Source organism: Patagioenas fasciata, chromosome 19 (assembly GCF_037038585.1).
Source record: "Patagioenas fasciata isolate bPatFas1 chromosome 19, bPatFas1.hap1, whole genome shotgun sequence".
NCBI lineage: Eukaryota > Metazoa > Chordata > Aves > Columbiformes > Columbidae > Patagioenas > Patagioenas fasciata.
Genome location: NC_092538.1, coordinates 10749569 through 10765009, shown reverse-complemented (window position 1 = coordinate 10765009; position 15441 = coordinate 10749569). Strand labels below are relative to the sequence as shown.

Here is a 15441-nt window from a genome sequence, read left to right as displayed (position 1 = left end):
ATTGGCCTTTATTTGCAACGTGCAGGTGATTCCTGCTTTGAATAACCGCATAAATCCTGCGTTTCTGTCTGAGGCTTTCCTGTAGCAACCACCTAAAATTTCTTAAATGCTCCTCTATAACATAAAAAGCACATCATAATATCATAATAACCAATCTATAGCTCTGTTCGCTTCAGTACGTAACAGAATGTGCCAATACGCCGTATGTTGTGATGTCCCTTTATCAACGTGTGTCACATTTATTGCCACACGATGTTCTAATGCCCTGTCGCCATGAGTAACTCAGTTCCTGGCGATCACGTACACTGCTTTATTATCCCTGATTGGAAACTTCAAACACACCCTCATTACACTTCTTGGCATACATTTAATAATCATTCTTTAATGTTTTTTTATAGATAACGCATGTATGCATGAATGCACGCACGCTTGCACATTCTGCTTGATTTTATTTAAATCACATACTGCTTCGGGCAGACTTAGGGGTGGGTAAAGCTTTCCAATTGTCTTTTTTTGTCCTCCTAGCCTGGGAATAGCAGATTTGGGTTTAATCAACCCCCTTGCAGTCTTGAACTTTGTCCTCCTGGAATACAGCGCCATTCATTTAAGAATTTTCCTCTGTCTAATAAACATTAATGAGTCACACTCTACAATTCCCTTGTGATCTTATCTCAGTTTCACAGATGGGGAAAACAGAAACGAATTAAGGGGTCTGCACACACCACAAATCAAAGGGAGAGCTGGGGGAAGGACCAGCGAGCCCAGCACAACTCCCTGCTCCAGTAACTCTCCAAATGCGTTTCTACCCTCGCAGCTGCTCCCTCGGCAGCTGCCTTGCACAGGGCAGCCCCGTTTCCTTCAGGTGAGCCAGAAAGACCGAAATTGCTCTTTTCCCAAGGTCCAAGTTTGCACAAAACTCCAAATTCTGCGAGGTGATAGAGCTTCCTGTACTGAATTATTCCCAAGGGTGTCTGTCTTCCCGTCTGAGCAGAGGATGCGTTTTCTTTTTGGATGAGCAGAGATGTAGCAGGATCTGGGGGATATTCCAGTCCCTCCCTGTACCCCACGGGTTCATCCATCTTCCCAGAGGAAAGACCTCGCATCCTGGGGAATTTTCTCCTCCTTGCTCTGGACAAAGCAGCCCCTTCCACAACGAACACACCATCCCTCGTTACCCGTGGAGAAAACCACGTCCATTAATTACATTGAGCGAGCGAAGACAGATAATTGCCTTGTGCCTGGAATCTCTAAGTAGAGCCGCTTTCTAGAAGAAAGATCCTCAAGTTGTAGCTTCAGCACAAGCAGAATAAACCCATGTTCCCTATGAGCTGCTCTCCTGTCAAACAACCAGGAGTTTTCCTGAGAGCCCGATTTTTGCGGCACTGTCTGCGAGTCATTATTGAAAAAGCCTTATTCTTAAACCAGAGGATGAGCGCTGTAGAAAGGTGTTAGACACAGCAAATAAACAAAACCCTTTTACACCTCCATCTGCCATCTCACAGCGCCCCGCTACAAAACATGTACAAGCTGACAAGTTTTATTTCAAATTTTGCTCCGCTTCTTAAAAACTGCTTCTTTTTGAAGGTGGAATCAGAAGCCTGAGGCTTTCTGCTACATAATGAAAAGATTTGCCTTGTGTTTAGCTCCATGGAAAACAATTTCTACAGTGCTGTGTTCCACCAAGGCAGCCGGGTGACTCATAACGGCGTTCACAGGTTTTGGTTAAAAAAGGCTGCAGGAAACAGCGCTGGCAGCCATCGGCGCTTCTGGCCCAGCTCGTTTTCTTCAGCAGGTGGCAAGGGGCGGCGTGTGGCCACGTCCAGGCTGGGAATTGCTCGACCAGAATAAAATACCCGTATTTCTATGCTGGGAAAGGATTTGCGGTGTCAACAGACCCCGAGGGCACATCCCGGTGCAACCACCGGCATGGTAGAAGCTGATGTAGGAGCTCCTCAGCCAGACCTGGCTCAGCCCTGACGGCACAAAGGCTGATGTGGCTACAGAAGCCCCTCTCCCACTTACCGCTGGCCACATGGCTTGTGTGGAACCATCACCCCGAGCCCTTCCCGAGCGTGCTGGGCACCGAGTTTGATCTTCATGTAGCCACAGACCTGACCCGCTGCGAGTCGCAGTGACGGGTTCAGGTCGCGGTGCCCAGCGATTCTGCACAAACCCGGTTGTGTTTGGTAGAACAGACCTGGCTCACTCCCTGCAAGCCTGAGCTCTTAAAAGCCTGTTTTCTTTTGTCTTTAAAGTTGGTCTATGACGGGCCAGCAACTGATTTTGTTAATTTACCACCCGCACACGTATGCCTGCATCACCCTTTTTAAATTTAACTCCAGTGTCAGACCTGCAGCTGTTTCCACACACATGAATGATTGGTGCTCCTGCCAGGTGCCAGTGTGAATAAAAAGGTCGCGGGCTCGAGGAAGGATTAGGCTTTGGCTCAGCTGTTCGCCTTCTCACACAGAGCACGGTCCGTCCGTCCGTCCATCTGTCAGCCCGCATACATGAACCAGACAGGTGAGGAGCTGAACACTGGAACAATTCAGTGACGCTCGTACAAAGCCGCTACCAAGGACGTGCACCCTCTGTGGTTTTAAAATAAGCTTTTACAGCAAATCCTCCAAGCAGCGTTTGGATCGGTGAAATTGTCTGTGCAGAGCTATGAATGCGGAATGGCGTGGGAACGGTCTCCCCGGAGACTGGGGTAGGGTGGGTTGGAGAATACCTCCATCTTTAGACAGTGCCTGAGATTTTCCTCTTAAATTGGAACATTTTCTTCCCACGTTCACCTAAGAAGAGGAAGGCAGGCAGGTCCTTATGGGCAGTTCCACACACGCCCACCACCGAGAGCAACCGAGGAACAAAATCCACCAGGCGTGAACCAGATGAAGTATTTCACTAATTGTAGCTGCCTAATGAAAGCTGATGGCCGTTTTAAGATCTTCTCACACTTGCATTTCTGTTACAACCCATGGGAGGCTTCTAATATATTTCTGCGTATTAGACATCAATTTCTCTTCTGACTTCCTTATCAAATGTGGAAAATAATCAATAATTCACTTTAGGCTCCACATTCCCATTAGAGTGCACCATGGCTGTGATTTAGATATGTTTCTATGACTGTAAAATAAGCAGAAATCCCAGGTTATCCTGGAACTGTCCTCTGGTATGTGACAGCACCTCCTGCCACCCAAAGTAGTTTTATTTCCCCAAGTGTTAAATCTAGGACAAAATACTACACTTTTGTTCTATATTAAGACCATCAAATAAAAGCAGCTGACTGCTTTCCCAGCCTCCCTCCTCGCGGAGGGGAACACGGGGGTGAATAATTGACCCCTGGCATGAGCTCGTCTCATGATAAGTCGTTAGGAAAAGCCACATCCCCTCGGTGCTCTCCCAGCATTAGATGGTGATGGACTGGAGACACCCATTTTCCTCCTCCCCTTCCCATAGCTGTCACTGTGCGCTGCAGCCAAAGGCTCCCCTGTGATTACCGGCTGATTTCCTTGTTTTGAGGGACCTGAGATTCACGGTGCTTAATCCATGGTCCTGCTGGCCACGCTAGGTCAGGGTTAAACAGGACTGCAGGAGGTTAAGTGACTTGACCAAGGTTACGCGTGTCAATGGGGTGTTCAAAGCACAAGATGCCCAAGTGCCACGTCGCCCAGTTAAGAGTTCTGTCGAGACCCAACCATCAGCCTTGGAATGCAGTGACAAGGCGACAGGTCTGTCAAACTCACCACCAAAGAACAACTCATGTATTTTGTCTGCGAATCTACAAACCAGAGGTTGTGCTTTCCAGTTTCCTCATGTCCCCGTGTTTAACCATTCCGTGTCATCCGCGGCATCCAGAGCAGAGCACGTGGCAGCCGCACACGTCCTGGTCATGGCTCCATTTCTTCCACCAGCTCTGGACAAAACAAAACCAAACCCAAATCCCCGGTCCTGTGTAATTGTGGCCCTGTTATTCATGGATCTCAAATTGTGCTCCTTCATGAATTTTAATGTGCAGTCCATTTTCCTTCCTCTAATCGTACATTAGGCTGGAAACCTTTATAGACTGAACATTTGCCCTCCGTCGCTCTTCACTCCCCGCAGCATCGCGGTTGCTGTGTCCCCAGGCATTGCCCTTGTCTCGGCTGCTCTGACGGGCTCAACCAACAGCAAACTGTTTTCTCATTAAATCTCATCATTATGTGCGTCCGTGACAAAAGCCACAGGCCAGTTGAACAGACACCCTGCGAACCGCAGCTGATTTATTTTGCCCATGATTTGCTGATCTATTGGTGCGGGTATTAGTTGCAGAGCATTTGAGGCAACACCTGTCCGCGAATCCTTAACGCTACGCTTCTGTAAATCTCTTTTGCCAGCTAAAACCAAGTCCACAAGTGATCAGGAACAAGTGAAAGCTCTCCTGGAAATTCTCCTTTCCAAGGAAGGGCAGAATTTCTGTGTTGTTGCTGCTCAGCAACACACAAAGGCAAAACACAGGCAGCCGTACACCGCCGCAGACCGTGAGATGCTCAACGGGCTTATTTTAAATGGCATTTGGATTTGAAAGCCAGGCAGGACCATTAGATACTCCAACCTGACCTTCTGCAAAATGCAATCTGAGCCTGTTATTTCACTACTAAATTTAGGAATTTGTTCAGCTGAAGTGATGCTTCCGAACGGAAGATACCTGGACGTGATTGGAAAAGGTGCTGAAGCCGCAGCTTCAATTGGAAATTGAGCTGCCTGAGGAGCAGAGGCTACAACACATTGAGGCAAGATGCTCTTTTTTGTGTAAATTGCTAAGAATATCAAGCCCTGCCCTTCCATGTGTCTCGCAGAACCCTTATTAGATGAAAAAGGAATATTGCACAGTCCTAAGCTATAAAGTTCTAAAAATATGGGAACTTTGATGTATAAATGCATGTTAAGGACCCTCCTGGCCCTGACTACAAACGCTCCCAGTTGCCACTGATTTCGCTTCACTTGCAGAACCAGCGGTAATATTTCTTTCTGAGATCCACAGAATATACTTAGTGTTTTAAGGATTCCAGCCCTGGGGATGCTTTGTGCTGGCGTGTGCCATCAGTGCAGCAGGCAGGAACAGACTGAAATGAATCTGACTTAAAATCTGAGTTTACTTAAACAACACTGACCTTAAGAGAAGCGTGGAGTCCAACCCAGCTCTGCAAATCCCATCTGTTTCTTATTTCTATAACGGGCAAGCTAAAACCCTAAATCCAAACAGCCCTGAGCTTCAAATCCAAATTTTGCAGCCTGAGTCCATTACTAGAAAGGACAATGGCCAGTCCGGCATGGACTCGCTGCTTAAACTGAGCGCTGGGATTCATAACACAACACTAAATGAAGGAGACTTATTGCTGGTTGACTAACAACTAATTTGGGAAGGTGCTTGGAGAGGGGTGATCTCAGGGTTGCACGCAGCTCATTAAGCCCATTTAAACCCACTGCATAAAACCACCTAAACTGCAGAACGACTTTTTTCCCTCCCATTCAATACTCAAATATTGGGCCTAAACTAACCTAAAGCTAAATGTTGAGCATAGCTAAACTCCTTACAAACAATGCACTAAAGCATCTGTGCAAACAAAATCTCCTCCATCCATGATAATTCTCCTATGCAAAGCTCAGTGTTAATAACTCGCCCTGGCGCACACTGAGAGGCTGAATCACTGATCTTACCCAATTCATTTCTTCTGTCTCGAAACATGGTCTCCTCCACCTAATGTGAATCGATCTTTTCACCCAATCTATTTGACAGATCTACAATTTACTATTCAATTAACATTTCAAGAATAAAATCAGTTTGAGCCGCAGACACCAGCTCCTGGTGTGAGCTTCAGATGTCCATGTTGACCTGACATCTCTCCACAAGGCAACGAGGAGACCCCGGAGCTGCTGCCTCTGCTCTTAACGCCACAAATAAAACAAGTGCAAGAATGGGAGAGGTTATCAGGGAAAAGAAACAACGCGGGGTGGTTGGAACCGTGTTAGGGGTGTCTGGGAGGTGGTGGGATGGACACGGATCCCACTGCAGGGGGGGATCTGCCAGCCCTGCCTTCCTGCGACTCCGCAGCTAGAGCATAACTGGTTTATTTAATTAAATGCTTTGAAGCGAAAGGCCTTAAACTGCTATTGGAAGGAGTGTGAACAGTGACTGAGAGGGATCCTAAACACTGCTCGCTGGGCCGGGTTTGCAGAGTTTGAGCTGCACCCACATCTGCCACTGCCCTGGTTGGGAGCCCGTGGGTGCAGCAGCATCTGCTCCTGCACAGGAGGCGACTCCCGGCCTCAGCCCAATTAATCGTCTCCTAATGACTTTCTGAACCAGGAGGATTTCCTTAATTATACCGCCCGTTAAACTTTAATCAAGAAATCAATCTTTCACGCTGCCTGAAACCCGAGGGTACGGCGCGTTTGGCAAAGAGGAGCCCGGGGCGTCCCTCGCGCTGCAGGAGGAGGTCCCTGCGATGCCATCAGCCATCTCTGCAATGCCACCAGCTGTCCCCACACACCACATCGTGTCTGAGCAAAGCCCAAGGACTCACCGGTCACAGCCCTGGGGGACGATGGTGTTGCCGTCAGCACCGTTGTGTAACTCTCCCTTTGCCGGTGCAGGACTCCGCTGTCACCCGCAGACCGTGACCTGCTGAAGCAATCGCTATCCAGAGATACAATAAAATCAGTGGCCAGGACCGCAGGGCAGGTCACATGCAGCCCATGTTACGCAGGGAGAGGGGATGGAGCCTGTTTCTGGGACACAAACACAGCGGAGCTCTGCAGAGCCGGGTTCGCTTCGTGCTCCGGAGCATCCCTGGATCCTCCTGCCACGGGATCCCAAAGCAGCTGCACCAGCCCATGGAAAGACAAATACAAACATACAGGGACACTCTGCAAAATATGAACAGTTTGGCTGCTGCCCCACAAAAACGATGCTCTGTGTTCAGCTTCCAGCAGATGCTCTTGCTCAGACACGTCCTGCAGCTTTTGGCAAACCCATTGCTTTCCCCTCCACCCCGCCTGGTGATGGCAAAGCAGCTGCTGGTCATTGGGAGCAATCCTGGACACCCCCTGATCCCCACAGGGTCTCCCCGATTTATTCCTTTAACAGAGAGCAGCAGTGTGTTATAAGCAGCATTTTGAGGCAGTGCATGCCGGTGCAGGGCTCGTTACCAAATCTGGCTGGAAGTGATTTAATTAAGACCCCGCACAGCCCCGTGCCTGCGCCCCAGCTCAGCCAAGCCCCGGTATCTGTGTGCTTTCCCTCGTGTGCCGCCTCCATGCCTTTTTGCCCAGCTGGATGTGGTGGGGAGAGATTTTGCATCTTTTGGCTTCACCTGCTCCCATCTCACCCCGAGACCAACGCAGCCCCGTGTGCACCTCCTGCCCCCGCAAACCTTGAGAGAACGAACATAACCCTGGGGTTGCCGCGATCCACTCCGGTGTCAAACACGGCGCGAGGTTGCTGCCATCCGAAGGAAATAACGTGTCTGATTAAACATTAACCTCGCTTTTTTGTGTTCCAGTTTACGGGATGCTGAGAGACCGATCGCAGCAAAGATTTATTTTAAAGGATGCTGAGCATCCTGCTCAGACAGCCCCAGTCAGTATTATTTCCCCCAATAACAGCAGGAATTTTTTTTGCAAGCAAAGACCCAGAAAGTTAACAAAAAATACAAGTTCTTGTGGTTCTCACCCCCAGATTTGCTGGGCCTGGCTCTCCCCACACCCCACGAAACTCCCCCCCATTGCAGCCAGGCATCGGCAGCGATGGGAGAGGAAAACAGAAAGGGTTTTTTTCCCTTCTCTTTAGCGAGGTTTTTTTTCCTCACTAACAAAACGCAAACACAGGAAGCAAAGATGTGACGCAGCAAAATGATTTAAGAAAGAGCATTATGGCACGAGAAGGGAGGGAGACGGGGCCGAGCTCTGAGCTCGCCTGTGCTGCTCTGAGTGCAGAACAGCTCAGCTGAGACCCGGCGGGTTAGTGGGTTTTAAATTGAGGTAATGATGAAAATATCTCAGTGCATGTGTTTCCTATGCAGAGCCCTGTGCCCCCATCGACCTCCTGCCCGAGCGGGGCTGCTCGGGGACCACGTCCTTCCCCCCATCTTTCTCCTGCTCGGATGATGAGGACGCTGCGACAGGGAGGGGATTTCGAGTACCTGCTGCCTTTGCAAGAAGCTAAAAATAAGAAGCACGTACTAAAAATAATGAATGATCAGGGAAAATATGCTAAACCCCTGCGATCTCCCTGGATTCTGAGGATTAATTTTAATTTCCCTTTAATCTGGATAGAAACAGCCACGTCAGTGCTGGAGGGTTCGGCTCAGCCCCGGGGCTGCAGTCAGAGTTGTGCTCCCCTGCAGCACCCCGAGACCCCCAGCAGCACCCCGAGACCCCCAGCAGGACCCCAAGACCCCCAGCAGGACCCCACTTTGGGTGCATTCCAGAGCCCTGCAAGCCGGAGCCCACAGGGCTAAAGCTGCTCCTGAAAGGGATGTGGCTTAACCCTCGTGTCCCAGATTGCATACCAGGCTTTTTAAAAATAAGATTCAGCTTCTAGTGGGAAGAAAAATACTGATTGGATCAGGCTACTTAACTGCTTGATTTTTTTTTGGGTCTCTTTGGAAGATGGCAAAGTAATTTTGAAAATGAGCAAACAAACAAAACCCAACCCACGTTTATAGGAGCAAAGGATGCTCCATACCTGAACACCCGGGCTCCCCGAGCACCGCCCGCCCTGGCTGACCCCGCACCACAGGATGCAGGATTCCTCCAAATCCTCAGAAAACATTTGGCTGGCACCATTAGAGCGAGATAACATCAATAACAGGAGGAGAGGAGCCCAGGCTGGGCTCTTGCTGCAGTTCCTCGCTCCCCATGGGCATCGGGGGGTGGTTGAGCATCATTAAATAGAACCATTGCTCCCCACTTACCTGCTGCATTCAGATCTATGCAAATACACACATGCAACAATTTACGTGCAGAACTTGCCTGGGATTTTGCTTCGGTGCCGGGAGGAAAACTCCCTTAATTCCTGGGACAAGCGCAGGGCTCGGTGCCCCCATGCAGCTGCTCAATTTGGGGTTGGATGGGCTCGGAGCCAGGGGGACTTTGGGGCTCTTTGTGCAGCAAGGTCTCAGCCTCAGAAATATTTAGAATGCTGAGAGCCTTTGAAAAGGCACAAGGACTCATAGTCCAAGGTGTGATGTATACGCACCAGCGCATAAACACCTGAAATAGGGTCTTTAAAAATGCCTCAGACTTCACTATAATGCTGCTACTGTGGAGCTGCAGCAGCTCTGCATGGAGCCAACACGTGTCCCCAGAGCCAAAAACTGCTTGAAAAACTGGGGAAAAATTAAGAAAAAATCAGATCTAAGCAATTCCTTAGCAGCTGCACCAACTGTGTTTTCAATTCAAGAGTGACTGGAGAGGTAAGTAAATATTTTTCTGGAAAGGAAATTACATTGTGTTTACACCTAATGCTGTTTGCTGAAGCGCTGCCTGCAGTCAAGCTCCAGCCTGCTTAATATTTACCCAGCTGGAGGAGACGCTCAGCGGCGTTTGGCTGTGCCAGGCACAATATAGGTGAAGAATTCAGCGTTTATACGTATAGGAAGCTCTGCGGTTTCGTGCGCTGCGATGCACAAGACCTGGCGCCTGTTTGCTGGGCCGTGTTTTTGCGAAGCCACGAGCTGGGACAAGGGGCTGCTGTTGGGTTGGGGCTGCGCGGCCACTTGGCAAGGGCAAGCTAGATAAAAAGCAAATATTTAAGTCAGGAGGGCCCAAACTGCTGCCCATTGGGGGTTAGTGCTGGTCTGCAAAGCTCGTCCCATGGTGCGGGGTTCACTCTGCATGCTGGGGAGACCCCCAGGGCTTTCTTTAAGACTCACTGCTCTGAATCCTTGAAGGCGACTGACCCAAAATTTGCTGTTCCTGCAAAGACCTTTGTGCCCCGCTACCGTGCCGGACGCAGCGATGCTGGGGGGATGTGGGTGCCACACGTCACGTCCCCAAAGCGGAGGGGACAGCCCCATGGGAGCGAGCTGTGGAGCAGCTTCCCCAGGGAGAGCCCGCACAGCGAGTTCCACGGCTGGTGCATCCTCCAGATCCCACCTGGAGCCTCTGCCCTTTGCTCCCGGGCAGGGGCTTTGCCCACACGGGGTGTCTGTGTCATACAGCAGAGCTGACCCCGCTGGGGCTCGCGTCTCCTGCAGAAACACATTACCCAGGCCCTGAAAATAGTGCGAAAATCTAAATATTTTCCTCAGACGCAGACAGGGCGAAGGCACTTGCTGCCACATTGCTGATTCAGGCAACCTGTAGCTGCCAACTTGGGTCACTTGAAGCACTAACAAAGGTGCCTCTGCAACACCTTTGGAGACGAGCACTGAGATCTCTCCCCAGCTCCCACCTGCCAAAGCTGCCAAAGGTCAGGCTTAAGCTCCATGGACTTTGGTGAGAGTTTGTGCAACGAAATCCCCTCCGACACCTTGGGAAACACAGGGCTGAGCTTTGCCTGCTGTTAATCATTGCCAGGGGGGTGGTTTGGCCGGGCAGCGTGGCTGGAGCAGGCGGGGACACGGCCGCGTTCCCCGCGCCACCAGGACCTGCTCCAGATCTCCCAAATCACCCAGCCCTTAATCAGCTTTCACCTGGGATTAGCTCAAACATTCCCAGCCTCTGCTTCAAAATAGCTTTTCTTGCTAGTGGGCAACTAATCCAAACCAAGCCGTCTCTCCATCAGCCAGCATCACCAACAAGGGTGGTTTGGAGTGGGTTTTTATTTGGAGAGCCCCAGAGCAAAGAGCTGCCAAAAACCCGTGCTGCAAATCAAGAGCCCGTGATTTCCGTAGGCACCCATCAGAACGAACCGGGTGAGGAAAGGACGTGCAACCAGTCACATCCAGAAATGCCGCATATGACGCGGCTACAATTAAATAAAGGACATTATTGCAGCTTTGCTAATAGCTTGGGGCCCTGGCAGCGGAGCCATCCAGCTGCCGGCAGCTGCCAGCTCGTCCCCACCAGGCAGCAGTGTTTAAAAGATTAAATTCACCTTTACAAGCCTGCAAAGAGGATGCACATTAACAACTCCCATCACAGCCTGCTGACAACCTCCTCCCGCAGCCCTGATAACCAGGCACATGGAGCCACAGCAGCTCAATAAACAGCTTGAATAGCACATTCGGAAGGCAAGCTGAGCTTAAATTAGAGACAAAAGGGACTCATCCCTTCAGCCAGTTCAGCTCCTACCCCATAAAACCTGCTCCCCCCAGCTCCTTCCCTTGGTCCCTGTGCAGCAGCACTGACCTTCTACAAAACCCAGCCTTGGGAGATGAGCTTGAGCTGCTAAGCCAGGATCTCAGCAACACCAAACTCAAGATAAATCTCCCTCCCAGCAGAAGTGTGTCATGGTTTCTCCAGAAATCAGTAAAACCAGGTCAGGGGAAGGTCTTTGTGATGGGGACACCTGATCCCTCACTAGCGCTATCTCCACCATCAGCTGCTGGTGCTTCATTACCCTGTGCTGGCTTTATCTCATCAGCAGCCATCTGGGTGCTGATGAGCTGCAAGCTGGGAGATAAAGGCCCCTTGGCTGGCGGTTGGAAATTCACATGGACTTGATGAGGTGTTTGTTTTGTGCCCTCTGAGCGCGAGTTTTGCACCATGAAGGCTCCAGCGCTTTCCCCATGGACACCTGGGTCTGTGCAGCATCTGCACCGCGGGCACTTCGCTTCTGGGCAGGAAACTCCAAAAAAAACCATCCCTGGGAGGTTAAGGATGGAGCAAAGCCCCCGTTTGGACAGGATGAGACGTCTGCTAGCGAAGTGACTTGGCAAAGAACCTGCGTCAGAGGCTGAATCCTCCAACGTCTCAGCTCCTCCGACACTGCGCTAGGAGAGGCCCTTGATTTCTGTCCTGAAACCTTCATAAAAATAGCACAATTATGGGAAAATCCTTGTCCAAGTGGAAAAGAAAACACCCGTCTGGGTTTCACAAGGAAGCAGAGCTACATAAAAGCGCACTCCTATAGCTTTCTGTTATTTCTGTAAAGCATCCAAAGGCTCGCACAGAAACCCTTTACCGAGGGGCACGTTTCCACGAGCCAAGGGCGGCCTCCCGCTAAAGTATTTTATTTCTTTTTCCCCCAGCGTTTTACTTCACCTCATCAGAAGTTTCCATACGTGGAGAACAAAACGTCTGCAGAAATGTCCTCTGCAGGGCAGCCCCTGCCGGGACCTGGCTGCTCCATCCCGAGCCATAAATCACAGGGCAGACTGGAAAATCTCTATTTCTTTTTCATAGAAGGCGAGTCGGCGATGTCTGTCACCCCCGTCCCCACCGTCCTGCTTCCCCAAGCCCCCCAGTACCTGCCCTTGTGGGGATGATCCCCCTGACAAACTTGGGGTGACCTGACTGATAGATGTGTCTCCTGCACAGATTTAATGTTGAGTTGATGTGGCCACCCCCGGCATGGCTCGGCTAAGGGGCAGCTCCGTGCCCACCCTTGGGATGACATCTCCTTCACCCCACATCCCAGGGATGTTGCTCAGCCAGACCGGCCAGCAATGGGGAACAGCCTTGACACTATTTATACACCGGGCTGGAGCCGGGTAAAAATAACCGTGTGTTTGGCAGCCTGAAAGCGCTACTGTAAATCTGCCTGTCAGCAAGAAAATCCCCAGCTCGGATCGGAGCTGCTGTCCCCGTGGGAGAGGCAGCGTGGGGTGAACAGGGGGTGTCTGTGGGGCTGAACCCTGAGCGAGAAAGGAAAAGGAATGAACCAATGGAGAAGTGACCAGCAGCAGCCATCCCCAGCTCCCCTGTCCCCCAAAAAAGGGCCGAGGAGCAAAGCGGTGTCAAATTTCTCTGGAACCCGGATTAAAGGCCACCGGTGCTGCTGTATTTATAGCTTTGTGATCATCTTTTGAAAAAAAACCTCATTGTGACTGGTCGGATCTGAGAGGAGCCCTGGGAGCTGCCCCGTGCTGCGTTCTGTTGATTTTTATAGCCCGTCCTCTGGCCGCGGGTAAAGGTCGCGGTGGCTCCCGCGGCACCGTCACCTTGTGTGGTGGCACCTCTGGGGGAACGAGAAGGGGGTTTCATGCACCGGCATCCATCCATCCATCCATCCCTCCATCCATCCCTCCCTCCATCCATCCATCCTTCCCTCCCTCCATCCCTCCCTCCATCCCTCCCTACATCCATCCATCCATCCATCCCTCCCTCCATCCCTCCCTCCATCCCTCCATCCCTCCCTCCATCCATCCCTCCATCCATCCCTCCATCCATCCATCCATCCCTCCATCCATCCATCCCTCCCTCCATCCCTCCCTCCATCCCTCCCTCCATCCCTCCCTCCATCCATCCATCCCTCCATCCATCCATCCCTCCCTCCATCCCTCCCTCCATCCCTCCCTCCATCCATCCATCCCTCCATCCATCCATCCCTCCCTCCATCCCTCCCTCCATCCCTCCCTCCATCCATCCATCCCTCCCTCCATCCCTCCCTCCATCCATCCCTCCATCCCTCCATCCATCCCTCCCTCCATCCATCCCTCCCTCCCTCCACCCCTTCCTCCCTCCAGCCCTCCCTCCTTCCACCCCTGCGGATCTGTGGGCCAAGTTTGCAGCAGCGAAGCCGCAGCCGCTCGCCAGAGCCCACGTCTGCTGCTGTCTGAGTCAGCTTATCTGCACCGGGATATTAATAGATCGCTTTGGCTTGCTCGCGCTCTAATTGCAGTTTAATAATACACCTAATGGAAGCCAGTGAGAGAGCTGCCCCATATTGCAAATATAGCAGCTGTTCCCTGCGACTCCCCTCACCCCGGCAGCGGGGACACCCCGTGTTCCCCACTCTGTCCCCACCGAGGAGTTTCCTCCACACTTTCGGTGTAGGCGCAGCCCGAGGCCACGTCCTGGTTCTGGCTCTTCTCCACTTCCATCCTAACAGAGCCCAAGGGCTGACATGGGGTCAGAGGCTCTTCCTGGGACTGTTGCCAAGAGAAACCCCTGAGTGGTCCCCCCTGCTCTCACTCGGATGCTCGGGATGGGAAATACTGAGCACAACGCCTTTTTCCTGCAAGGAAAACTTCCCTATAGGGACGCGGGCGCTTGGGCAGCTGCCCTCGTAACGGAGGGATTGCTTGTCTTGACACCACAGCATGGAAACGGGGTTAAAACCTTCGGGCTCTCTGAGCGACTGGGCAGCTGCTGCTCGTGTTCAGCGGCGCCGCGGGTTTGCAGGAACCAGCCCGGCGGGGTCACAGCCCCGGGAGCCGCCCGCGCCAGCCCGTGCTCCTCTCCAGGCACCGCTGGGAGGACCGGCCTCGCATTTTTCGGAGATGCCATCACCCCCGAGACCTTCCTGCCGCGCAGGGTGGAGGCAGCGCCCGGTCCCATCCTCCCGTCTCTCACGGGTGCCGCAGCAGCCTCCCCAGCACACACCCAGCACGACGGCAAATTAAGGTTTTGGCGAAACCAAGAAGTCAAATTACACCTTGAGCCTGTTGGGCAAGCAATTAATTCCATCGAGTGTCCCATGGGCTGAACCTGTTTGCCCACACTACGGGCACGTTCACGGTCGCGTCTTCCTCACCTGCCTCCCACAAACCCCCGGCTCCTCCTCATCTCCGGCCTCTCAGGTGCAGCTTTTCTGGGTCCGGCCTGAGCTCTTTAGCAGCCGCCACCATCACATCCTCTCCAAAGAGGGTTAAGGTGCTTTTTCAGACACGTGGGGAATTAAGGGCACTCAGGCGGCACGGTGACCGGCGGGGCACGGGGACAGGGCGCGGGGTGGGTTGGGGAGGGTCACATAGCTCACCCACAACCACCGCGAAGCGCAGGATCCGCTGCCCACGCTCTGATTTTCTTTGCTTCAGGACCAGTGTGGATGGAACCCGGGAAAATCCCGTTTGTGGAACTTCCGAAACAGACGATTGACTTGCGAACAGCCAGACGGCTCGAGCAACACCGCGGTTTAACTGCATACAGGTACCTCCTACAGTCACCACGCGACTTTGCAACACACAGAGCTACACACCGAGTTCCACCAACACGCAAACCCTGCAAACCCCGGGGGTTTTCTGACCTCTGGGAATCTCTGGCCTCATTCTACCCATGTGGGCACTGCTACGTAACGGTGCTGACAAACCCTTCATCCACAGGGAAATGATTTCATGACAACGATGGGATTTTATTTAATGGGTTTCTTGCTGTTGTCACTGCTTGGAAAATACCTTAAAATCAGGTAATTCCTCACCAATGTGCTTCCCTCGCTGCTCTGGTTTAGGGGACGATGGTGTCGGGTGGCTCAGCACGGTCTCTTGGCCCATTTGGGGTTTCCTGTTGTACTAAATCCTCCACTTCGTGCTGTTTGCTCTGCCCGATGAGATTCTTGCCCGTGACTATGGA

At 51.8% G+C, this 15441-nt stretch overlaps 1 long non-coding RNA gene across 1 annotated transcript; it reads right to left on the bottom strand.

The window, feature by feature from the left end:
• Positions 1-347: 347 nt before the first annotated feature.
• LOC139829406 (uncharacterized) lies at positions 348-7701 on the bottom strand. The gene is made up of 2 exons (XR_011741892.1): positions 6567-7701; positions 348-3916 (listed from the first exon to the last, which is right to left on the bottom strand). It is a non-coding gene; the product is annotated as an uncharacterized lncRNA (long non-coding RNA).
• Positions 7702-15441: the final 7740 nt, after the last annotated feature.